The sequence below is a fragment of the Phyllostomus hastatus genome, unplaced genomic scaffold (genome assembly GCF_019186645.2).
Source record: "Phyllostomus hastatus isolate PE091 unplaced genomic scaffold, TTU_PhHast_1.1 phas_contig_38, whole genome shotgun sequence".
In the NCBI taxonomy this organism is placed as follows: Eukaryota; Metazoa; Chordata; class Mammalia; order Chiroptera; family Phyllostomidae; genus Phyllostomus; species Phyllostomus hastatus.
Genome location: NW_025333869.1, coordinates 10,585,310 through 10,612,796, shown reverse-complemented (window position 1 = coordinate 10,612,796; position 27,487 = coordinate 10,585,310). Strand labels below are relative to the sequence as shown.

The 27,487-nt window shown below is 37.9% G+C and overlaps 1 protein-coding gene across 6 annotated transcripts in view; it reads left to right on the top strand.

Moving 5' to 3' along the window:
• SHLD2 (shieldin complex subunit 2) overlaps positions 1 to 27,487 on the top strand; it is a 176,802-nt gene that overhangs the window by 55,569 nt on the left and 93,746 nt on the right. The window lies entirely within an intron of this gene.

Genomic DNA, 27,487 nt, shown 5'->3' with positions numbered 1-27,487 from the left:
TTCCCACTGTATTGCAAGCAGGACTAAGAGGTTCACAGCACTGTATTACTTCATGTGGTGATGAGAACATGATTATAGATATCTTACTTGAAAACCACACTATTGCGCCCTGGCTGGTGTGGCTCAGTAATTTGAGCCCTTGCCTGTGAACCAAAGGGTCACTGTTCGATTCCCAGTCAGTCCACATGCCTGGGTTGTGGGCCGGGCCCCCAATAGGGGGCGCATGAGAGGCAACCACACATTGATGTTTCTCTTCTTACCTTTGTCTAAAAATAAATAAATAATTTTCATAAGTCATGTAAAATGTGGCAGTGTTCTGTCATTTTAGATAGGAAATTCAGTAGAATTTAGTAACTATTAGTAATTTTTTTTTTTATATTTTGAGAGTACTTTTTTTTTAAAGCTGGGGACAGTGAAACAAGGAAGGGCTGAGGATAGAAGAAGTAATGAGAGAGACTAGGCAGGTCTGCTTTGGTTTTCGGAGGAGTAAGTCACAGTGACAGAATTGAGCCACTGTAGGGCTGCTGTTTGCTCAGTACAAGTCAGTCAGAGAAAATGGGGCCTTGAGGATAGATTCAGGGTGTTAGCCTGGGATAAGCTGCTCCTGCCCATTGCTCCCTTGGTTGCAAGTCTCGTGGGGTCCATTAGAGTTTAGGAGATGCACACCTGGGAGGGAAGAAAGGTGTGGGTATGCTCCTGAGAGGGAAAGCGCTACTATTAGTAATTCTTTTTTAATTATGTTGTATTTTTAAATTATATTTTAGTCATTATGCTATTGCAGTTGTCTCAATTTTTTTTCCTTTGCCGTCACCCCAACTCAACACCTCTCACTCCCTCAGGCAATCCCCACACTTTTGTTCATGTACATGGATTGTGCATGTAAGTTCTTTGGCTTCTCCATTTCCTATGCTATACTTTACATCTTCATGACTATCCTGTAACTACCAATTTGTGCTTTTTAATAACTTAACCTTTTCACCTATCCCTCCAACTCCCCCCGCCCCCAGTCTTGCTGCCATCAAACTGTTCTCCATATCTGTGATTCTGTTTCTGTTCTGCTTGTTTGCTTAGTTTGTTTTTTAGATTCAATTTTTGATAGATATGTATTTATTGCCATTTTATTGTTCATAGTTTTGATCTTTTTCTTAAGTAAGTTTCTTTAAATTTCATATAATAAAGGTTTAGTGTTGATGAGCTCCTTTATCTTTTTCTTTTCTGGGAAGCTCTTTATCGGCCCTTCCATTCTAAAAGATAGCTTTGTTGGTTAGAGTAACCTTGGTAGTAATCTTCCTTTTCATCACTTTGAATATTCTTTACCAATCCTTTCTAGCCTGCAAAGTTTCTTTTCAAAAATCAGCTCACAGACTTATGGGAACTTCCTTGTAGGTAACTATCTACTTTTTCTCTTAATGCTTTTAAGATTTTCTATTTAACCTTTGGCATTTTAATTATGATGTGTCTTGGCATGGGCCTCTTTGTGTCCATCCTGTTTGGAACTCTGTATGCTTCTGAGACCTCTATGTCTATTTCCTTCACCAAATTAGGGAAGTTTTCTTTCATTATTTTTTCAAACAGATTTCCAATTTCTTGCTTTCTCTTCTTCTGACAGTCGTATTGTTACAGAGCAGACCCAAGGGGGTGAACAATATACTATTACTGAGTTGATTCCCCACTTCTGCTCTAGGGATCCCACCCCCCGTGCTAGGTTCACCTTGCCCACTGCCAAGGAAAGATGTCTGTCAATGCCAAAGGTTGGTGAAAAAGAAAGGAATTATTTATTCAAAAAGTTATACAGACTTAGAGTAATGACTTAATGTCCTCATTAAAATAGTAAAGTCCTTTAGAATACCCACAAATGCACACAGTCCTTCCTTCTCCCTCTGCCCAGTCCTGGGTACTGTATCTCAGGAGAAGAAGTAGAAATCCATGGCTCAGGCAGCCCCTCAGTTCCTGGCACCATCAGCTGTGTTGCTGCTGTGATCTCCAGTTAATCCAAAACCATGTGGCACCTTCTCGTGGCCCACCAGGAAGAGTCCTTTCATCCCTTTTCTTCCCAGCAAGGTCTCTCCTGCTTCCTAAGCCACATGGCAAAAGGGAGCACCCCAAAGCTACATGGTCCCAACTTCCGCCAAAGCTGTGTGGTCTGTAACTACTCCAAAGTCATGTGGGCACCAACTTTCCTTCTTTTCTCTCACATGCAGGTATTATAACCAGAGGGAGTTGCCTACCAGTTCCATTTTGGGTTGAAGTCACTCCCATCTCCCTGGCTCAAAGCATGGCCACAGCTATTTCACATATCCATGAAACCAGTTAAAAGTTATAGATATGTTAAATGACCATGCTAGAGTTTAGCTGCAAAACTGTTGCTGTACAAAACAGCTCTCAATGGTCCTGTTCCATGTGTCCCATCCCCCAGTTCAGACTTGTGGGGTTGAGGACATTCTATATGTCTATATCTGTATCTGTATCTGTATATGTATATATTTTAATATTTCCTGGGCACCCTGAGTTTTGGACCCCATTACAAATCCCTATTTGGGGTCCCCCTGGCTGCACCCTGTTACACTATAATGTCAATGTTGAAGTGTTTGAAGTTGTACCAAAGTCTCTTTACACTATCCTTGTGTTTTGGGATTCTTTTTTCTTTTTGCTGTTCTGATTTTTTTTTTTTGCTTCCTTATGTTCCAAATCATTTATTTGATTTTCAGCTTCATCTACTCTACTGTTGGTTCCCTGTAAATTGTTCTTTATTTCAATTACTGTATCCTTCATTTCTAACTGGATCTTTTTTATGTTGTTGAGGTCCTCACTAAGTTCCTTGAGCATCCTTATAACCATTATTTTGAACTCTGCATCCAAAAGATTGCTTATCTTCATTTTATTTCATTTTCTGGAATTTTGTTCTATTCCTTCATTTTGACCATGTTTTTTTGTCACCTCATTTTGGCAGCCTCCCTGTGTTTGTTTCTTTGTATTAAGGTAGAGCTGCTATGACTCCCTGTCTTGGTGGCATGGCCTAATGTAGTAGGTGTCCTATAGGGTCCAGAGGCACAGCCTCCCCTATCACCCAAGCTGGGTACTCGAGGTGCACCCTTTGTGTGGGCTGAGTACACCCTCTTCCTGTAGTTGAGACTTGATTACTGTTGTCAGGCCAGTCAGCCGCAAGGGCTGTGGCCCCTGACCACCAATCTCTGCCCACTGGAGGATCAGCTGTGCAGGGCCCACTCCACAGAGCTGTGCTTGCTATAGCAGGGCTCTGATGCCTGCTTGTGTTCTGTTTGGGGCCACTTGGCATAAGCTATAAGCAGTCTTCAGCAGGCTTCTTCCTGTGCTGGGATTGGAGGTGCCCCAGTGTGGAGAGAATGTGAATCCAGGCCAGCTGCTGCTAGTGCTGGGTCTGGGGCCACTAGCAAGGTGTAGGGGCTCAGGAGGTGAGTTTCTCCTTGTTTGAGAGGATTTAGGAAGCTCAGAAGCAGTGTCAAGAAAAGTCATTCATGTGGAAAAGCCACTGTTAACTACTTGGGCGGGCCTGTAAAGTTTGATGGGGCTGAGTCTCAGAGAATCACCAGGGTGGGCCAAACAGTGTGAGCCAGGCTGATGGAGTCTCAGATATGATGCCTGATGTGCTCTGTGTATGTGTAGGGGGAGGGCTCAGAAAAGGAGCAGTGGTCTTTGCCAGCAGTTCTGTCTTAGAGAAAGCTGCCCTCCAGCTCTCATGCTGATGCCAGACGCTTCAGTTCCTGCCCGTATGCCACTGATGCCTTTCAGGCTGCCTTCCCTGGTGCTGGAGCTGAGAGAGTGAGTATTAATGTCTGTGTGTGGGCCTTTTAAGAGGAACTTCCTGGGAATTCAGCAGTTTCTTCTACTGACTCAATCTCCAGTGGTTTTTACAGCCAGAAGCCAGGGGGACTTATCTTCCTGGCACTAGAGCTCTGGGCTGGATGCCTTGGTGTGGGGCTGGGACCCCTTGCTCCCAAGATACTCCTCCTACTCTTTATCCACCACATGTGGGTTTGGGATCACCCATTCCACCTCTCTACGTCTCCACCCCTCCTACCAGTCTGGATGGATATGGTGATTTCTTTAATTTCGTCAGTGCAGGACCTCCATTCAACTTGATTTCTGCTGGTTCTGAGCGATGGTTGTTCTATAGTTTAGTTGTAACTTTGATGTGGTTGTGTGAGGAGGTGAGCCATGTTTACCTAGGCCGCCATCTTGGGTATCTCCTTGCATTTACAGATAATTCTGTGTTTTATAAGTGTTCCAATCAATATTCTCTCATTTGCATTATATTCAATTTTAAGATGTGGAAAATTGGGCACTTGTATATGCTGATATTAGTAATTCTTTCTTTTAAATATATTTTATTGATTATACTGTTACAGTTGTCCCAGTTTCTCCCCTTTATTACCTTCTGCCCTGCATACTGTCTCCCACCCACATCCCCCCCTTTAGTTAATGTCCATGGGTCATACATATAAGTTTTTTGGCTTCTGCATTTCCTATACTATTCTTAACCTCCCCCTGTCTATTTTCTACCTACCATTTATGCTACTTATTCACTGTACTTTTTCCCATCTCTCTCCCCCTCCCACTACCATGCTGATAACCTTCCATGCGATCTCCATTTCTGTGGTTCTGTTTTTATTCTAGTTGTTTGCTTAGTTTGTTTTTGCTTGTGTTTTTGTTTTAGATTTGGTTGTTAATAATTGTGAGTTTGTTGTCATTTTACTGTTCATATTTTTTTATCTTTTTCTTAGATAAGTCTCTTTAACATTTCATATAATAAGGGCTTGGTGATGATGAATTCCTTTCTCCTTTCATTTGACTTTATCTGGGAAGCACTTTATCTGCCCTTCCATTCTAAATGAAAGCTGGATAGAGCCATCCTGGATGTAGGTTCTTGCCTTTCATGACTTGGAATACTTCTTTCCAGCCCCTTCTTGCCTGCAAGATTTTTTTTTGAGAAATCAGCTGACAGTCTTATGGGAACTCCCTTGTAGGTAACTGTCTCCTTTTCTCTTGCTGCTTTTAAGATTCTTTCCTTTAATCTTGGCTAATGTAATTATGATGTGCCTTGGTGTGTGCTTCCTTGGGTCCAACTTTTGGGGGACTCTCTGAGCTTCCTGGACTTCCTGGAAGTCTATTTCCTTTGCCAGATTGGGGAAGTTTTCCTTCATTATTTTTTCAAATAAGTTTTCAATTTCTTGCTCTTCCTCTTCTCCTTCTGGCACCCCTATGATTCGGATGTTAAAATGTTTAAAGATGTCCTGGAGGTTCCTAAGCCTCTCCTCATTTTTTTTGATTCTTGTTTCTTCATTCTGTTCTGGCTGAATGTTTATGGTTTATTTCTTCCTTCTGCTCTAAGTGGTTGATTTGAGTCCTGGTTTCCTTCCTGTCACTGTTGGTTCCCTGTACATTTTTCTTTATTTCACTTAGTATAGCTTTCAATTTTTCATGTAATTTGTGACCATATTCAACCATTTCTGTGAGCATCCTGATTACCAGTGTTTTGAACTGTGTATCTGATAAGTTGACTATCTCTTTGTCAGGTATACTTTTTCTGGAGCTTTGATCTGTTCTTTCATTTGGGCCATTTTTTTTTTTTGTCTTGGCATGCCTGTTACATGGGGGTGGGGCCTTAGGTGTTCACCAGGTCAGGGCAACCCATGTCACTGCTTTCTGATGCTGTATGTGAGACAGGGGTCCAAGAGGGAACAAGGCCACTTGTTCTGTTCTCTGCCAGTTTTCAGTCACTTCCCTCGCTACCCACAAGCAAATTGAGCTCTTCTGGTGCTGATTACCTATAGGAGACTGTTCTGCATGGTGTAGGCCCAGCTCCCACTCAGAGATGCACAGGACCTATGCCCATGGATAGATTCTCCCATGGGGAATCAGGCCTGCATTGTGCCTAGACTGCTGTGAGACTTGCTTTTTCTCCACCTATACCTTTAAATCCTTATGCAGATGGATGGAGGGAAAAGGCAAATCTGAAGGGACTGCAAGAGGCAGCTTAAAAGAAAGAATTTGCTAAGATGCTTGTAAATTGTCCTGTAACTAGTTGATGTTTTTAAAGTTGATTAAAGGGCAAATCTTTGTTCTTTCTCCCAAGCCTAGACCTAGTTGGGAGTTGTACCAAGGGGATCGGCTTGTGGGTTACAATGTTCCCTTTAGGTGTATCCCCACCATATGAGAGGACATCAAGGCTTTTAATGCTTGAGCAAAGGCCTTACCGAACAAAAAGTGTTCCAGATCCTCCACAATATATGCAATGGCTGAACCCTAAAAACTGGTTCAATGGACTGAATTTACGAGTTTGGGTCATGGTAGCCCTTAGATTCCTCCTTGTCTTAATCCTTATTTCTGCTTTGCAATGTATATGGAGGTTTTTTGCTCAAGATTGCATTTGGGAACAGCAAATAGTAGGTTTCACAGGCTTAACAACTACAATTGCATTCACAGACAAAAAATGGGGAGATTAGATGTTGGGAACCACTCTGCCTGGTTTCAGAAGCTGTAATCCCCCATGGTTAAGACTGAGTGACAGACCTTGGGACCCTAAGCCACTGAGGAGATGAAGCTTATCTCCCTGGCAGGAGCACTGCCTCTGACCACTTTACCTCACCCTGCCTGGTCCCCAGTGCATGATTGGTTAGCCAATAATAGGTAAGATTCCTCAAGGGAGGGACGACCTAAGATAGGCACAATCACAAGGGGCCTCAGGGAAGGACTTGGGGGCTATAGAAAAAGGGGTTGATGGACCTTTGCCCATGGTCTTTAACATAGCCTGAGTCCTTATTCCGTTTGCAAGAAGTCTCCTAATCTCTTGGCTGCCTTACTTCCCCTGCTCCACCTAAGCCTGAAACAATGTCAGAGGTGGGTGCGGCTCTGTGCTGGAAAGGGTGGGTTCCCTGGGGCAATCAGGCCTAAGAAAGAAAGCATAAAATCCTAGGAAACCTACTTTGCTAATACCCTCAATTTAAATGATAAGGGTCCAAGCCTGAAATGAGTTTTTTTCCCCCGAAGTTTTATGGCCCTTTAGCTATTTGACTCTGACTCAAAATAGGCCTTCAGAGTTCTTTGAATGTTCTCTATTCGATCATTACTGCATGACAATGATTGATAGGCTTATTCTGAGAATGTGACTCTTTGGAACTGCTGGTTGCTTACTGATTATAATAATGCTCTGTGTACTTTGATGCATTTACAAATTATTTTCCCAGGGTCATGTGAGAGACCATCAAGTAGCAAGCTTTGTGGAATCTATAGTCGTCCTAACTAAAAGCAAGGAGGGAAATATAGGAGACCGTTCTGCTTGGCATGGGTCCAGCTCCCACTCCCATGGATAGGTTCTCCCATGGGGAATCAGGCCTGCATTGTACCTAGAGTTCTATGAGATATGCTTTTGCTAAAACTCCCTCACACTGAATTGAGGCAGCAAGTGCCTACTGTAGCTTCCTAAAGTCTGTGCTAAACCTCCCCAGTATGGAATGTAACCAGTTCAACCACTTTTCCCTTTGCATTTGCATATGTGCTTCTTCTGTGATGTGATTAGCGGCATCCTATCCTTTTTTTTCTGTAAAAGGTCACCACCTAAAGCGAACCTGTGTATAGTGAATGAGGACCATCATGTAATGTGCCCAGAAAAAGCAATAAAAGCTTGTCAAGGCAAGGGCCGAGGTCTTTTCTCCTCTTGAGAGAGAAGCTGCGCTGTCCCTTTTCCTCCACAGGACTTGGTAGTCCACATGAATTTGTCGTGTCTCATCCACAATATCACAGACCCTATGAGCCAGGGTCCACATCAATTCCTAGGTGGGTGGGTTTGTGTATGTTCTAGGACCCTGTGGGTCTCTCCAACAAACTCTCCTGTGAGGCTGGGAGTTTCTCCCACTGCCACCTAAACCCCACAGGTGTTGTCAGTCAGAGGTTTGAGGCTTTATTTCCCCAAACTGGAACCTTGGGTTGCGTGGTCTGTCTTGCTCCCCAGTTGTTCCTCCTGGTTTATCTACACTTGAATGTGGGACTACCCAGTTCCCCATCTGCCAACTTGCCATGTCTGGGAGCCTCGGCCTTGCCCTCCAGCTGCAGCCTTGCCTGCCTACCTGTCTGGATAGATGATTCTTCTTTAACTCCTTGGTTGTTGGATTTCTATACAGTTTGATTTTCTGTCAGTTCTGGTTGTTTTTTGTTGTTGACCTTCTTTGGGTTGTGTGTGGAGGCTCAGTGTCTACCTATGCCTCCATCTTGGCCAGAAGTCCTAATATTAGTAAATCATATGAATAAAGAGTTTTTCTCCTGGCCACGAAGCTTAGGTTGCAGGTTGGATCTCCAGTCAGGGCACATAAAAGCATCAAACAAATGAATGTGTCAGTGGGTAGAACAGCAGATCAATGTTTTTCCTTTTCCCTTCCTCTCTCTAAAAATCAACAGTAAAAAATGTAAAGTTTAGCATGAATGTATATATCATACAGTTTATTGGTACTTCATGCTATTTCTTAGCGCAATGAAATAAGATAGCAAATTGTATTGATTAAATTGAGATTGTGAATAAAAGAATGATTTCTTTTTTAACACCATTTGTATCAGTTACTATGGAGAACACACATTTTTCTTATATAGGACAAGAAATGGTTTTTAACTTCAAGGTAAATGGTGGTAAAATGAATACTGTTTTTTAAGAAAGAAAATTAAATCTTTGCCTACCTAATTTTCTGTAGTTTCCTAGTTTTATATATTAGTATATTGGAGAAAAGACTTTGTATAATATTTTGTATTCTTCTTGATTTTAAATGGCTATATACTGCTGTTGTTTATGGATGTGTCATAATTTATTTAACTAGCCCACAATCAATGTACATTTTCTTAACTTTAACATTATACACAATACTGCTATGAACATCCTTGTAGCTAAATCCCTGAGTGTGTATACTGTTCTTCACTTTTTGTCAAATTCCTAAAAGTATAATGTGGAAACAGAGGGATGCAGAATTTTAAGACTTTTGACAGACATTGTCATACTACCCTCCAGAAAGATTTTACTAGTTTCATCTCCTAACAGTGTAAGTCACTTTCCTGCACTCCTACCTTGTAAATGAATTTTTGCTAGTTTGATAGGTAAAAATGTTTTCTCATTAATTTATATATTTTTTTCATTTTATTAGGAGGATGGTTGTTTTCAGTATTTTATCTACATATTATTTTCTGTGATATATACCTGCTTGTCTTCTTAACATAGTTTTCTATTACTTTGTACAATATGTCTGTGTGTGTACATGGTTGCATACTCCTTATATATTAAGGATACTAATCCAAATGTAATTTAAAATTCACTGTATTTTCAATTTGGAAGTAAAAATGAAACAATAGTAAAGAACCTCTGTACCATTACTAACTAGTAAAATTACTTTTTAAGATGCTAACTGACAGACCTAGGTAGGCCTAGGAGGAATGGAAAATCACCAGGCAGGAAAACTGTACCATGGGAAAGTGTAGCCTGGGAAAATGCCTGCCTGGGAAACTGCCTGCTGACCTACCCAGGACAAACAGATGCCTGGCTAAGATTGGGGTCTGGGGTTGGCAGATCTGGCATAACAGGATGCAGCTTTAACTGGAGCCTGACAAGATATATCAAGAACAATAGCAGAAATGGCACCCAGCAACCAGCTTTAACCAGTCAGACTCTGACACCCCAACTAGTACCCTTTGCAGGTTTTTACGCTTAAAAACCCAGCCCTAAGAACAACTGAGTGAGTCTTAACCTCCCTTGGTTGGCTACGCAACTTCCCTTGGTTGTCCCCACTTTTCCCCACAGTCTTAACCTCTCTTGGTTGGCTCCACTTTCTCTACTCCGCCCCCGCAACCCTGCAAGTCCCAACCTGGCTCTGTTGGCTCCACTTTTCCTTTTATTCCCTGCTAATAAACCCTGCTCCTTAGCTCACTGCGTCTGTCTGGTTTCTTGAGAGACTCCGACCTAACACTAACAAAGTGTGGTAAAACTGGGAGTCTCAGCCATTGTTTGTGGCATTCTAAAGTGTCCAGTTTTGCAGACAACATAATGATATCAAGAGCCATTACAATGTACATATCTTTATCCCAATAATTCCATTCTTGGGAGTTTATCACAAAAATAATTGAAAATTAATGCCCTAAGTAATTTATTGCAGCAATGGCTATAATAGTGACAGTTTAAAACAAATTAATGTATTAGAGAGTATTGGTTAACTACCTTAGGTTCATTATAAAATATTAAGCTAGCATTAAAAATGATTAGGAAGATTATAGATTATAGGTGGCCATATGTGGTTTCAAGGAAAATACAAAGTTATTTCAGTTTTGATGGTCACAACTAAAAAAATACACAGTAAAACAAAAACTTGAAGGAAATACAGTGGGTTGGTTTTTGTTTGTGTCACCAAGTATGTGTGTGTAATGTTTCTTTTTTTCTTTTTTATTGAATTGATTGGGATGACATTGGTTAATAAAATTATATAGGTTTCAGGTGTACAATTCTGTAATATATCATTTGTATATTGTATTGTGTGCTCACCACACCAAATCAAGTCTCTTTCCATGGCCATTTACAGCTCCCCACCTTCACTGCCCCAATACCCCCTTCTAACTCTCCTTACCCCTCTTACCCGCTGGTTAGAGTTTCTGAGACTTAACATTCTAACATTTTCTCAGTAATTACTCTATGTGCATTTCACAAACACTGTCAGATAGTGATGTTATTCTCATTTGACAGATAAAGAAACTTAATCCTCACTTGACAGGTAAAGAAATTTAATTTTTTAATATGGATGTTTCCAAAACCTATAGAAAAAGAAAGGTTAGTATAATGAACCCATTGTAATTTTCACCAGCTTCCACAATTTTAAATTTATATTTTTAGTAGGTTGCAAAGTAGTTTTTACTGATATCTATCTTACTCCAAAACCCATTTTTTAAATTATAATCCTATGCTGCCTTTTTATTTTATCCTTTGATGCTATTGAGTAACTTTATGTTGCTTAATGTTTTGGATAAAGTAGGATGGAAAGGCATACAACTGAGTTTTTTAGTTTGGTAATAAGATGGAGAAAGCATTCTCTTATAACTGCATACATTTTGTATGAAACATTTTCAGTTGCAGTGTTCTGTAAAGACAAAACCTGCTGATACAGTTTATCCTGTTTTATAAATCTTTGACCCATTCATCAGACTCTGACCACTCTAAAGATAAAGGGTTATGGTTGTATTGGTCTTTCTGACTGAAGTGGCCTTGTGCAGATTGAGAAATTGTATAATTATTAACTATGGTAATGGATATGTGCTTGCAAGTTTCATTTGGTATCTTAATGAGCTTTAACCCTCTGAGTACACCCAAAACATATCTAGAATCATTGAAATTTACCAGTTGTCCACAACTTTACCCTCTAGTCGGTGTGTCTTTGCTCTGATAATTTTGTTTCCCCCTGCCCTCAATACATCCTACCTACCCTGCCCTGCTCACACACTCACAACTCCTATAAATGAGAGGATTTAGTAGCAGCAGCCTTAGGTGTAAATACTTTTAAAAAATTTCTTTGTTTTGAATTAAGATTATATTTTTTACTCAATTTTTTTGTTCTTGGGGGTTGGAGTCCCATGCTTACAGGGGTAAATATTTAGTGAAATAAGTGAAGGTCTGCTGAAGTAATTATTATATGCAAATAACCTGTGTTTTATAGAGCTTTGAGTTGTTTCAGACGTTCTTATCCTGGTAGGTCTTCCCTGAACTCTCAAGGCTGCTTTGTGCCACCCCTGTATGTTCCATCTTCCCCTGCCTAGAGGGCAAGTAGTGCTCTGAGTTTTGGGAATCTGCAGCTTTATGGGCTCCTGGCCTTATAATCATAAATTATCCCAAACTTGAATCCAAGGACTCTCTGTAATCTAATCTGTATATAAGGTCATTTAGCCAGATTTTTCTTTCAAGAAAGATGCTAAGGAGCATTTGAGATCTTGCTTCCTGGCATATGTTGTCAGTTTGGCTTAAATAAACTCTTATGAAAATTAAGAATAAAAAAAGAGAAAGGCTAAATAGAGCACTACTTTTTTATCTACTGTGATTGTGTTAAACATAATCATGTTAGGAGTATGTTTGCTATTAGGGAGAGTGTTTGGTTAAATTATAGATTGGTATAAAGCATAATTGGATATTTAGTGGTGAATGAATTTGGATAAAATTCTGCAAAGTTGTGTGGAATGAGAAGAGATGGCCCAAGAAAGAAGAGAGAAATAAAAATAGGAGAGGTAGAAGGACTTGTTAAAAAACAGGAATGTTCTAGAAACTCGGGAAAGGGAGTTTCACAATTTGAGTAGTCAAGTACTGTGAGTGCTTATTTGACAGTTTGGATTTCACTGTTGCCTTAGTAGAGATGAGAAATAGAAGTCAGATCACAGGACATTTAGGAGAAAATGTTAAGTGAGGACACAGAAGCAGTGAGTGAGTGTCTTAAACTCACATTAAACATTTTGGAGATTACCTGTAGCAGCAGGCCTGTCTCTTGGGTAAGGCAATTTAGAATGCTTTCCAGGATCCTGTATTGGTGTGGGAGGTAGGGATGACTCAGGGGCTATAGTTTACTTTTTTCTGAATATTTACATTCAGTTTAAACATTTTGTTCCTAACCAGAGTCCAAAGAGCCTATGCAAATTGCAGAAAACAGGCACTCCTACTTTGGTTGAGTTGCCTGGTCTTCTCCCTTCTAGGGACACCCCTGCATTTAATACCGTGGTCGCTTAATCTTACTATTTTTAATTGTCCTTTTATTTCTAGTATTAGAATATTAAAGCTCCTTGTCATTATTGTTGAATTCCCAGTACCTACCATAATGCCTAGCACATAGTATTGAGTTAATAATTGTTATAGGAATGATTGAATGAATAAATCAATAATTACTTGTCTTTAAGTACAAGAGAATTCCAATTTGATGGTTTCTGAGATTCAAACAAAGTAGAATGTTTCAAGAAAGAGGGTTTGCTGAACAAGATTCAAGTGGTAGGCACTCAGAGAAGTGTTGAAAACTGACCTTTGGATTTGGCTGCTACAGGTCATTGGTGCCCATAGTAAAAAGTGCCCTAGCAAAATGATTGGAATAAGAGCCATATTTAAGTGGTTTGAAAAATAAATGGGAAGTAAGAACAAAAAATTACATAAAAGTTTTTGTTTTTATTTTTGTTTTTAAAGATTTAAAGCTAAAGGAAAGAAACCATTGGAGAGAAACCCAAAAATTCAAGAAGGGGAGTTCATTTTCATAGTAACTTTATATATTTAATTTGAATATGTCTAAGTGTTCTTGCTCTTCCACTTGGTTTTGAGATCTTTTCAACACAAAGATTTTTACTGTGCTCTTTGGTCCCCTCTAGTGGACAATCTAATAATGACATGTAAATAGTAAAATGTTAATTAGATGTAATATACCAAGTTATTCCTTATGCAAGTTATTCTTTCTATGAGAATTAGATGATGGTGGGATATGTGGCTATAGCAATTAATGATGCTTAGTCCTCTTTGATTTGTTATGGATCAAATCTTACTATAATTTTGTTTATTTGGTAATAATTCCCTGTTAACTGTTTGAACATTGCAGTATATCTTTGTTTTAGCTGCTGACTGATACATTAACAGCTGCCATCATTCTCAACTCCTATTCTGCAATGTTAGATTTAGGTCCACTGTTATATAGCTGTTAGAATATCATATTTAGTTTGGTGATTGGTATTACCAAACAAAAAGATTTGATTATTTTGATTATTACCAAACAAAAAGATTTGTTTATTAGGAATAGTGCATATTCATTATTCATTATAATCAATTTCAGGGGAAAAGGGGAAGGGTTTACAGAAACAAGTATAAAGGACACATGGAAAAAAACAAGGGGGTGGTGGAAACGGGAGGGAGGTGGGGAAGGCTAGGGGGATAGTCTTGGATGGGAGTAAAAGGCAGAAAACTGTGCTTGAACAACAATTAAAATAAAAAATTAAAATTAAAAAATAAAATATAGGAATTAAAATGATCTTTAATGTTACTTCTCAGTGTTTTTTATTCTAGGATTTAAAAATATTATATTTAAAACAATATAGGAACACCTCTGAAACCATGCCTAGTTAAAAAACAAAACATATTCAGTACATTCCTATATCTCCCTCACAAAGTTAAGTACAATCCTGAATTTGGTGTTTTTTTCTCAGGCTCATTTTAAAACTAGGTATATTGATATCATAAGCTATATATCCTTCAAATTACTTCTTTCACTTAAAGTTATATTTGTAAGTTATATCCATGTTGACATATAACTCTTGGTCATTTATTTTTGCTTCCATATGATAGTTTTTGAATATTCCATGATTTATGGAATAAGTCACAGACATTTAGGTTCTAAATTTTTTGCTTAAAAAGTCTCTCATGATCATTATTGTATGTGTTTTCTTGTGTGTATATATGTACAAGAGTTCTCCAGGGCAGAAACTTGGAAGTGGAATGCTGTGGTGTGTGCATCCTTAGCTTTACCGAATTGTTTTTCAAAGTAGTATGCCAATGTACTATTCTAGTAGTAGTGAAGAGTTCCCCAATCTGGAGTGTTGTTAGACTGCTTATCTCTCTTCCTAGTCCTGTGGGAGTGAAACAGTATTTCTTTAAAATAACAACAAAAACAGAAGACATATTTTAAGACACTTGAAACATGTACAACAGTAGAGTGGTTAGTGCAGTGAATCTCTGTGTGTTCTGTCACTCTGCCTCAACAGCTGTCAACACGTGGCCCATCTTATATTATATACCCTCACTCCCTCTTTCCCTCCCAGTGTTCTAAAGAAATCTGAAATGTCACACCATTTTATCTGCAAATACTCATTATGTATCACTAGCACATAACTCTTTCATACATAGCTTCACTAACATTATCCCACTAAAAAATAGCAATCTCTTAATGTAATAAAATATCAAAGCTTCATTTTCTTTAATTGTCTTATAATATGTTGGTATTTGTGTCTTCAAATCGGGATCTAAATAAGGTCCATTCATTATAATTGGTTTCGATCTACAGATTCCATTCTCCCTTTTAACATCTACCTTGAGATGTTAGCAGCCATTAATGATCATTGATTAGAAAATCCATTAATTTATTAGGATGTTGTGCTATTCTATCAGTCCTTTTTTTTTTGTCTTATTAGCAGAATATCTCTGTAAAGAGAGATTTCCTCTCATCAAATAGTTGGCCATCTTGTATACTGCTAGTAAATAAAGAATACATTTTCTTTCATTTCATTCACCAACTTTTAAAACAATTATTTAGGCAGTATCCTCTAAAAGGGATCATTGAGTGAGTTTGTTTTAGTTATCCTATGAACTCATGGATTTAAACATATTTCATGTGTTCCAAATTCATATAGTAATCATTCTCACTGATGCTCAGGTTGTCCAACTTGGACCAGTGGGAGCCTCTTTAAGTTGACTCCTGAGTTTTGTTGATATAACCCTAGTAGTCTTTGATACTTTTCTTGCTTCCTCATATGATGAGACATTTTATGTTCATTTTTTACATTTTCTACCCTAGAACTACAGTCAGCCATTTCTCAGAGGAGTGCAGGTCAACATAGCCACCTCTGCTTGTATGTACCAAAATTCCAGTTTCTCAGAAGCAAAGCATGTGGTCATCATAACTTTGTTTTACATAAGTAGTTTAGGCACGGTGCGCTGTTCTTACCAAGGAAAGGTGCAAACCCTCCTGAAATCTAAGTTCACAGATGCCAGCCAAGGGTCTGTCCACCTCTAGAAATAGACGATGGCCTCTATCTCTTCTTCACTGAGCATGAGCAATTCACTCATAGTAATATGAAGGGAAGCAAAATATATGGATATGATAGAGGCGGGTAGATTTGTTTTTTGTGAGCTTGTAGATGAAAATGGTATCATAGTCGCCTGCTGAACTTGAGGACGGGGAGGAGATGCTGGAGATTTAAATAGTGAAAAGGAATAAAAGAGTTACCTTGGGGAGTGAATGGATAAAGATAGGATTTCTAGGTAGCACCTTGAAGTTAGTGGTAATTAACTTAAAATGAGACTAGTTTTCAGATGATTGTGGATATCTTTTTCCTGGTTGCTCCAGCTGTTGGGCAATAGGTGTAGAGTAGGTGATGGTTCAAACAGTGTTTAGAGTTTAGCTGGGCAAATACCTTGGAGAGGAGAGCAATAGAGTTAGAAATGTATAATAGGCAGTGATTACAATAATGGACCATGGAATCTAAGCTGGTTAAAGAGGGAAGTGAAGAATGAGGCTTTGTTAAAAAACAAACAAACAAACCCACCCACATTTATTGCACGACTAGTTGTTGAAATCCTTAAGATGAGCTGGATGCTGCAGTAGCTGCCCTCTTGGGTTTGGGTTTTGTTCCTTCACAGAATCCATGCCTCAATCTTCAGTATACAGTTTTGAGGTGCCTCATGTGACCAGTCCCTCTGATGTTTCGTTGTTTAGCCTCAGTACTCTAGTTATTCTTCCTTTTCTGCTTGGTGGGGTAGTTGCATTTGCCATAGGTGGGCTTCTGAAGGCAGTAGGCCTTTGAGCCACAGCGGGGCACAGTGTGTGTGCATCTTGTAGTGCTGGCTTAATGATGATGAGCAAAACTGAGGCTTTTAAAATGTGGTACCAACAGTGTGTTTATTGTAGTTCCTGTGCAGTCAAAGAGTTGTTAGAGTTGTACATTTAGAGGGAGTAAATTGGAAGACAGGAAGTAATTAGAGAGTTGAAAGCCAAAATGAAATCAGGGAACGGTATGTAGTTACAGGTAATGGTAGAGTATATAACTATGAGAATGGATAACTGAGGTTAAGGTGAAGAATAGAATAATGGAAGAGAGGAGGTCAGGGAGCCAAAAACCTAGGATATTGGAAGGATCATCCACATTGATATTGAAACTACAAGATTTAGATTTGGAAGAGGTGACAATGAGCAAATCTTCCAGGAATGATAAGAGTGACTGGGAATTATAGCTGTCATTCTTTTGCTTGTTCCTCCTTTCCTATATACTTCCAAACTTTCTGTACTTCCATATAGACTTTTTATGATTGGGAATCTTATCTTTTATAAGGACCTTGTACTCTAATCAAAAGCCCTTAATCATGTCACCGTCTTTCATAACTCTGCCTTTACAGATGATATTTCTTTTGTTTTAATGCTCTTAGCCATGATGCTTGCTTTCCATAGAATCATTCTTCCTCAGTAGATTATGATTTAGTGTTTATAATTTATAGTATCTATTACATTATTCCTAAACATTCACTGTTTTTCTTTCCTTTTTGTTTTTTTAAAGCCAGGCTGACAGTTCCCTCAGGCCAAGAACATTATCTGTCTTTTTGTCCCTGTAGTACTGTTAAAAGAAGTTTCCAGGAAACTCTAAATAGATCTATTTAATATATACTTTTTGAAAATCAGTTATTATCAAGGAAATAATGGTGTGATTGTTTTTATCTCAGTAAATATGCTTATATCAAGTGCCACAATTAATGAAGAAAGTTTAAATTATGAGTTTCTTTTATCCATATACTACAAAATGATTCTTTTTTTTTTTTTAAAGATTTTTTATTTATTTATTTTTAGAGAGGAAAGGGAGGGAGGTAGAGAGAGAGAGAAACATCAATGTGCGGTTGCTGGGGGTCATGGCCTGCAACCCAGGCATGTACCCTGACTGGGAATCAAACCTGCGACACTTTGGCTCACAGCCTGCGCTCAATCCACTGAGCTACGCCAGCCAGGCAAAATGATTCTTAATCTTTATATTTGTATTTTAGAGAAGATTTAAAAATACAGAAGCAATTAATGACTATGCTAGCAAATTGGAGTGAAAATAGATAATATAGTCACTTGTACATTTTGAAGAGAACCTCAGTTTTTTATTTTCTTTCCCTTCTGGTTTGAGCCTTCTCTTTTGGTCTTGGAAACTGAATTCACAGTTGAATGTAGGAGGCCCTAAATTTACTGAAATAATCTGTGTAGTAAAGAAAACAGGAAATTTAAAGATTACTATAAAATAATTAAACAAATGCGTTTTTTTCCTTCTCTACTAACTTGTTATTTAAATGGTGCAAATTTATACAACATAAGAAATGAGCATACTAAGAATTTTTTTTGCTTATTTGAGTTAGTATGTTTAGCTTTATTTTTCTTAGAGTATTTTAATAGTATCTAATTTAATTTAGTTTTTCTTTTCATTATCTTTTTCCTTTACAATTTAATTTCAATTTTATTTTGTATTGGTTTCAAGTATACAGCTTAGTGATTAGGCAATCACATACTTTGCATAGTGTTTCCCTTGATATTTTTAATACTCAACTAGCACCATACATAGTTATCCCATATTATTGAGTGTATTTCCTATGCTGTACTTTACATCCCCATTACTATTGATATTTTCTTACTATTGATATTTTGTTACTGCCATTCTGTATTTCTTAATCCCTTCACTTCTCTGACCCAGTCCCCCAATCCCTTCTCCCCTCAGACAACCACCAGTCTGTTTTTTATGTCTATGAGTCTATTTCAGTTTTTTAAATTTTGTTCTTTGGATTCCACATATAAGTGAAATCAGTCTTCATCTGACTAGCTTATTTCAGTGAGCATAATACCCTGTAGATCAGGGGTGTCAAACTCATTTTCACCGGGGGCCACATCAGACTTACGGTTACCTTCAAAAGACTGAATGTAATTTTAGGACTGTGTAAATGTAACTACTCCTTAACAGTTAAGTGAGAGCTTGGAGCTTCCTCTGGGTAGAAGCAAGGTGCTGGGTGGGATAGAACAAGGTGGAGGGCCGGATTTGGCCCACAGGCCTTGTGTTTGCCACCTGTGCTCTAGATCCATCAGTGCTGTTGCAAATGGTAAGATTTCCTTCTTTTTTTTTTTAAAGAAGGATTTTATTTGTTTATTTTTAGACAGAGAGGAAGGGAGGGAGAAAAACATCATTATGTTGTTGCCTCTCATGTGCCTCTCAATGGGGAACTGGCTTGCAACCCAGGCATGTGCCCTGATTGGGAATCAAACCAGCAACCCTTTGGTTTGCAGGCTGGTGCTCAGTCCACTGAGCCAAACCAGCCAGGGCAGATTTCTTTCTTTTTTTATGGCCACGTAATGTTCTATTGTATATTTGTACCACAGTTTTCTTATCCATTTGTTTATTGATGGGCACTAGTGTTGCTTCCATATCTTGGCTATTTTATTTTTTTTAAATATCTTATTTATTTATTTTTAGAGAGGAAAAGGGAGGGAGAAAGAGAAGGCGAGAAGCATCAATGTGTATTTGCCTCTTGAGTGCTCCCTACTGAGGACTGGCTTGCAACCCAGGCATGTGCCCTGACTGGGAATCGAACCAGTGACCTTTTGGTTCGCCAGCTGGCACTCAATCCACTGAGCCACACCAGACAAGGCTTGGCTATTTAAATAATGCATCAATGAACATAGACGTGCATATATAAGGTGGGGCAAAAAGTAGACTTACAGTTATGAATACATGAAACAATTTATTCTTGTATTATTAATTATAATATTATTTTCCATATGAACAACTGTAAACCTACGTTTACCCCACTTTGTATTCTTTTGAAGTAGTGTTTTCAGTTTCTTCAGATAAATCCCCAGAAGTGGAATCACTGGTTCATAAGGCCATTCTATTTTTAATTTTTTGAGGAAACTTCATACTGCTTTCCATAGTGGTTAAACCAATCTACTTTCTCACCAACAGTGCTCAAGGGTTCCCTTTTCTCCACTTCCTTGCCCACACTTGTCATTTGTGGACTTTTTGATAATAGTCATTCTGACAGGTGGGAGGTGATATCTCACTGTGGTTTTAATTTGCATTTCTCATATGATTGGTCTACTCACTTTGGATCTTGAGCATCTTTTCATGTGCCTGTTGGCCATCATATGTCTTCTTTGGCGAAGTGTCTATTCAGGTCCTCTGCCCATTTTTTAAATTAGATTTTTTTTTTTTTTGGTGTTAAGTACTATGAGCTCTTGATAAATTTTGGGTATTAACCCTTTATCAGATGTATTATTGGTGAATATGTTCTCCTACTTGGTAGGTTGTCTTTTGTTTTGTTGATTTCCTTTGCTGTACAAAAACTTTTTAGTTTGATATAGTTTCACTTGCTTGTTTTTCCTTTTGTTTCCCTTGCCCAAGGAAATAAGAAGTATTGCTAAGAGAAATGTCAGAGATTTTACTGCCAATGTTTTCTTCTAGGATTTTTATGGTTTTCAAGTCTTACATTTAAGTCTTTAATCTATTTAATTATTGATATGGTGTTAGAAGTTGGTCTAGTTTAATTTTTTACAAGTGTCTGTCCAATTTACCCAGCACCATTTATTGAATAGATCATCTTTACCCCATTGTATATTTTGCTTGCTTTGTCAAATATTAATTGACCATATAGGCATGGGTTTATTTTTGGGCTCTCTATTCTGTTTCATTGATCTGTATGTCTGTTTTTATGCCTGTACCATGCTATTTTAATTACTATGGCCTTACAGTATAGTTAGATATCAGGTAGCATGATTCCTCCAACTTTGTTCTTTTTCCTTGGGGTTTTTTGTGTGTCTGTGCTTTCATATAAATTTTTGGCCTATTGATCTAGTTCTGTGAAATATGCCATTGGTATTTTGATATTCCTAGCATTGAATATAGATTGCTTTGGGTACCGTGGATACTTCAATGGTGTTAATTCTTTCTGTCCATGAATATGGTGTATGCTCCCATTTATTTGTATCTTTATCAATTTCTTTCTTTGGTGCTAAATAATTTTCTGAGTACAGGTCTTTTACCTTCTTGATTAAATGTATTCCTTGGTATTTTTCATGCTATATAAATGGGATTGTTTTTAGTTTCCCATTCTGATAGTTTATTATTGGTGTATAAAAATGCAGCTGGTTTCAGAATATTAATTTTGTATCCTGCTACTTTACTGAATTCATTTATCAGTTCCAGTAATTTTTTGGTGGAACCTGTAGGGTTCACTATATACAGTATTGTGTGATCTGTAAATAATGAATCTTATTTCTTCTCCTTGTCTGATAGCTATAGCTAGGACTTCAGTACTATTTGAATAAGAGTGGTAAAAGTGGCGCTGGCTGGTGTGGCTCGGTGGATTGAGCCCTGGCCTGCAAAACAAAGGGTCGCCAGTTCAATTCCCAGTCTGGGCACATGCCTGGGTTTCAGGCCAGGTCCCCAGTAGGGGGTGCACAAAAGGCAACCGCACATTGATGTTTCTCTTTCTTCTTTTTACTCTGTCTAAAAATAAATAAATAACATCTTTTTAAAAAAGTGGTAAAAGTGGACATCACTTTTTTTTATCCTAATCTTAAGGGAAACACTTGTAGTTTTTGCCCATTGAGTATGATGTTACCTATGGGTTTGTCATATGTGGCTTTTATTATATTGAGGTATGTTGCCTCTATTCTTACTTTGCTGGGAGTTTTTGTCATAAAGGGGTGGTGGATTTTATGAAATGATTTTTTTTATCTATTGCTATGATCATGTCATTTTTAACCTTCATTTTGTTTATGTGGTGTGTCACATTAAATGATTTGTGGATATTGTACCAACCTTGCATCCCAGGTATAAATACTACTTGATTGTGGTGTATGATCTTTTTAATGTATTGCTGGATTTGTTTGCTATTATTTTTATTTCTTTATTTTTAATTATTTTATTGTTGTTCAATTACAGTTTTTCTCCCTACCAGTCCCTCCACCCCAACCAAACCCACCTCCCTCCCTTGATTCTACCCCCCCACCTTGGTTTTGTTCATTGTGTTCTTTATAGTTGTCCCTGAAAACCCTTCCCCCATTATCCCCTCCAACCTACCCTCTGGTTACTGTTAGTTTGTTCTTAATTTCAATGTCTCTGGTTATATTTTGCTTGCTTTTTTCTTTTGTTGATTAGTTTCCAGTTAAAGGCGAGATCATGTGGTATTTTTCCCTCACTACCTGGCTTATTTCACTTAGCATAATGTTTTCCAGTTCCATTCATGCTGTCGCAAGAGTAGGGGCTCTCTCTTTATCTCTGTTGCATACTATTCCATTTTGTAAATGTACCACAATTTTTTGATCCATTCATTTACAATTTTTTGATCCATTCATTTACTAATGGGCACTTAGGTTGCTTCCAGCACTTGGCTATTATAAATTGTGCTGATATGAACATTGGCATGCATAGGTTCTCTTGGATTGGTCTTTCAGGGTTCTTAGGGTATAATCCCAGCAGTGGAATTGCCGGGTAAAAAGGCAGTTAGTTCCATTTTCAGTTTTTTAAGGAAATTCCATACTGTTTTCCACAGTGGTTGTACCAGTCTGCAATCCCACCAATAGTGCACTAGAATTCTTTTTTTTCCACATTCTCTCCAACACTTGTTTGTTGATTTGTTTATGATGGTCATTGTGACTGGTGTGAAGTGGTATCTCATTACGGTTTTAATTTGCTTCTCTCTGATGGCTAGTGATGCTGAGCATCTTTTCATATGTCTCTGGGCCATTTGTATGTCCTCCTTGGAGAACTGTCTGTTTGAGTCTTTTGCCGATTTTTAATTTTTTTTTTTTTTTTGGTGTTCCTGGAGTGGGGCGGTATGAGTTCTTTATATATTTTGGAGATCAAACCCTTGTCTGAGGTATCATTGTCAAATATGTTTTCCCATGTAGTTGGTTCTCTTTTCATTTTAATACTGTTTTCTTTAGCCATGCAGAAGCTTTTTAATTTGATGAGGTCCCATTTGTTTATTCTTTCCTTTATGTCCCTTGCTTTAGGAGACATATCAGTGAAGATGTTGCTGCATGAAATGTTTCAAATTTTCCTGCTTATGTTTTCCTCTAAGACTTTTATGGTGTCACAACTTAAATTTAAGTCTTTTCTCCACCTTGACTTTATTTTTGTGTATGGTGTAAGTTGGTGATCGAGTTTCATTTTTTTGCATGTAGCTGTCTATATCTCCCAACACCGTTTGTTGAAGAGGCTATTTTTACTCCATTTTATGCTTCTGCCCCCTTTGTCAAATATGAATTGAGCATAGAGCCTTGGGCTTATTTCTGGGCTCTCTATTCTGTTCCATTCATCTATGTGTCTGTTCTTATGCCAGTACCAGGCTGTTTTGATTACAGTTGCCTTGTACTACAATTTGATGTCAGGTACTGTGATCCCTCAGAGTTTGTTCTTTTTCTCAAAATTGCTGCAGCTATTTGGGGTCATTTATGGTTCCATATAAATTTTTGAAGTGTTCTATGTCTGTGAAATATGTCATTGGTACTTTAATGGGGATTGCATTCAATCTATAAATTGCTTTGGGCAGTATGGACATTTTGATGATGTTAGTTCTTCCAATCCATTAACATGGTACATGCTTCCATTTTTTGTGTGTGTGTCTTCTTCAATTTCTTTCTTCAGTGTTGTGTAGTTTTCTTAGTACAGGTGTTTTACCTCCTTGGCTAGGTTTATTCCTAGGTACTTTATTTTTCTTGTCCTATAGCAAATGGGATTTTTTTCTCTGATTTCTCTTTCTGGTATTTCATTTTTGGTGTACAAAAATGCCTTTGATTTCTGAATATTGACTTTGTATCCCACTGTTTTGCCAAATTCACTTATTATGTTGAGTAGTTTTTTGGTGGAGTCCATATTTTTTTATTTATTGATTTGAGAGAGAGACAGACAGACAGACAGACAGACATCAATTTGTTATTACACTTATTTGTTCATTCATTGGTTGATTCTTGTATGTGCCCTGACTGGGAATCGAACCCATAACGTTGACCTTTAGCATATTGAGATGACTCTCTAACCAAGTGAACTACCCTGCCAGAGCTCTAAATATTTTCTTATAATCCTTTGAATTTCTGTAGTGTCATCAGTTGTTACTTTCTCTCTTTTGTTTCTGACTTTATTTATTTCGTCCTCTCTTTTTTTTTGATGAGCCTGGTTAAAGGTTTGTTAAAGGTTTCTCAATCTTGTTTACCTTTTCAAAGAACCACCTCTTGATTTCATTGATCTTTTATACTTTTTAAGTCTATGTTATTTATTTCTGGTCTAGTCTTTATTATTTTTCTTCTACTCACTTTGAGCTTGTTTTTAATTTTTTTCTAGTTCCCTTAGGTATAAGATTAGATTGTTTATTTGAGATTTCTTTTGCTTCTTGAGGTAGGCCTCTATTGCCATGAATTTCCCTCTTATGATTGTTTTTGCTGTGTCCCATAGATTTTGCAGTGTTGTGTGTCCATTTTCATTTGTCTCAAGGTAACTATTGATTTCTTCATTGAGTTCATTATTTACCTATTCATTGTTTCTTTAAAATTTCTTTTAAACATATTTAATTGATTATGCTATTACAGTTGTCCCACTTTTTCTCCACTTCATTCTCCTCTGTCCTGTATACCCCCACCATCATTCCCCCACCTTAATTCATGTCCATGGGTCATACATCTACGTTCTTTGGCTTCTCCATTTCCCATACTATTCTTAACTTTCCCCTCTTTATTTTGTACCTACCATTTATGCTTATTCCCTGTACCTTTTCCCCCATTCTCCCTCTCCCTGTCCCTGCTGATAACCCTTCATGTGATCTCTATTTCTGTCAATCTGTTCTTGTTCTAGTTGTTTGCTTAGTTCATTTTTGTTTTTTGTTTTTTTTAGGTTTGGTTGTTGAATGTTGTGAGTTTGTTGTTATTTTACTGTTCATATTTTTTATCTTCTTTTTCTTAGATAAATCCCTTTAACATTTTATATAATAAGGGCTTGGTGATGATGAACTCCTTTAACTTTACCTTATCTGGGAAGCACTTTATCTGCCCTTTCATTCTAAATGATAGTTTTGCTGGATAGAATAATCTTGAATGTAGGTCCGTGCCTTTCATGATTTTGAATATGTCTTTCCAGCCTTGCCTGTAGGGTTTCTTTTGGGAAATCAGTTGACAGTCTAATGGGAACTCCTTTGTAGGTGACTGTCTCCTTTTCTCTTGCTGCTTTTAAGATTCTCGCCTTCATTTTAATCTTGGCTAATGTAATTATGATGTGCCTTGGTGTGTGCTTCCTTGGGTCCAACTTCTTTGGGACTCTCTGAGCTTCCTGGTCTTCCTGGGAGCCTATTTCCTTTGCCAGACTGGGGAAGTTCTCCTTCATTATGTTTTCAAATAAATTTTCAATTTCTTGCTCTTCCTCTTCTCCCTCTGGAACCCCTATGATTTGATGTTGGAATATTTAAAGTTGTCTCAGAGATTCCTAAGACTTTCCTCACTTTTTGGAATTCTTGTTTTTTCATTCTGTTGTGGTCAAATGTTTATTTCTCCCTTCTGCACTAGATGGTTGATTTGAGTCCTGGCTTCCTTCCGTTCACTAATGGTTCCCTGTATGTTTTCTTTTATTTGACTTTTCATACCCTTCACTTCTTCTTCTGTTTTGTGACCATCCTTAACCATTTTTTTGAGCATCCTGACTACCAGTGCTTTGAACTCTGCATCTGATAGGTTGGCTATATCTCTTCTCTTAGTTGTATTTTTTCTGGAGCTTTGATCTGTTCTTTTATTTGGGCCTTATTTTTTTGTCTCGTTGTGCCTGTTATATAGTAAGGGGTGGAACCTTAGGTATTTGCTAGGATGTGGCTACCCTTGTGCCGCTCCATTGTTGTTGTGCTCTGTGGGGGAGGGGTCGGGGAGGGAACAATGCCACTTACTTGGCTCTCGGCCAACTTTCAGTCACTTCCTCCACTACAGAAGCAAATTGAGCACTTCTGGTGCTGATTCCCATGTGGGTGGGTTTGTGTACATTTTAGGACTCTGTGGATCTCTCAACAAACTCTTCTGTGAAGCTGTGAGTTTCTCATGCTGCATCAACCCCCACAGGTTTTTTCAGTCAGAGGTTTTGAGGCTTTATTTCCCTGTGTTGTAACCCTGGGTTGTGCGGCCTGTCTCACTCCCCAATTGTTCCTCTTGGTTTATCAACACACAAGGTGGAACCGCCCCCTTGCCCACCCAGGTCCTCCAGCTGCCACCTTGCTGTGAGTCCTCTCCACTCCAGCTGCCCATCTGGGCCCCACCTACTGCTCTGGATGAAGGTTTCTTCTTTAACTCCTTAGTGTCAGAAATCCATGTAGTTTGATTTTATGGCAGTTCTTGTTTTTTGTTTTTGAATTTGTTGTTGTCCTTCTTTTGGTTGTGTGAAGAGGTAAAGTGTATCTACCTATGCCTCCATTTTGGGTGGAAGTCCCATTCATTGTTTAGTGACATGTTATTTAACCTCCATGTGTTTGTGTTTTTTTTCCCTTTTTTTCCATGTACTTGATTTCTAGTTTTATATAATTGTGGTTGAAGAAGATGCTTGATATGATTGCAGTCTTCTTAAAATTATGGAGACTACTTTTTGTGTTCTAACATGTAGTCTATCCTAGAAAATGTTTCATGTGTACATGAAAAGAATATATATTGAACTGCCCTGAAAATATCAATTAAATTCATCTGGTGTGATGTTTTGTTTAAGGTTACTGTTTTCTTGTTGATTTTTTTTTTGTGTGTGGAAGATATCTATTGATGAAAATGGAGTAGTAAAATGCCCAACTATGACTGTGTTACTGTCAAGCTCTACCTTTATGTCCACTGATACTTGCTTTATATATTTAGGTGCTCCTCTGTTGGGTGCTTAAATATATAAGAGGGTTATATTTTCCTGTTGGATAGATCCCTTTATCATTATGTAATGTTTTTTAATCTCTTGTTATAGTCTTTGTTTTACAGTCTGTTTTATGTGATAAAGAATTGCTACCCCAGCTTTTTCTTTTTTCCATTTGAATGAGATACCTTTTTCCACCTTTTTACTTTCATTCTGTATATATATTTTTTGTTCTGAGATGGATATCTTGTAAACAGCATATATATGGGTGTGTTGTCTTATTTATGCAGCTCCCCGTGTCTTTTGATTGAAGTATTTAATCCATTTATATTTAAAATGATTATTGGTAGGTATGTATTTATTGCCATTTTATTCTTCATAACTATGATTCTCTTTTGTTTCTTCTCCTTCTTAAAGAAGACCCTTTAATATTTTTTGTAAATAATACTAGCTTAGTAGTAGTGAACTCTTTTAGCCTTTTCTTTTCTGAAAAGCTCTCTATTTCACCTCCCATTTTAAATGATAGCCTTATTGAGTAGAGAAATCTTTGGTTGTAGGTTCTTTCTTTTCATCACTTTGAATACTTCATGCCAGTCTCTTTTGGCCTGTAAAGTTGCTATTGAGAAATCAGCTGACAATCTTCTGGGAACTTCCTTGTAGGTAAGTAGCTGCTTTTCTCTTGCTGCTTTAAAGATTCTTTGTTTTTAATCTTTTGCACTCTAATTATGATGTTTCTTGGCATGGACCTCATTTGGGTTCATCTTGTTTGGGATCTCTGTACTTCCTGTAACTGTGTGCCTTTTCTTTTTCAGCAGGTTAGGGAAAATTTTAGCCATTA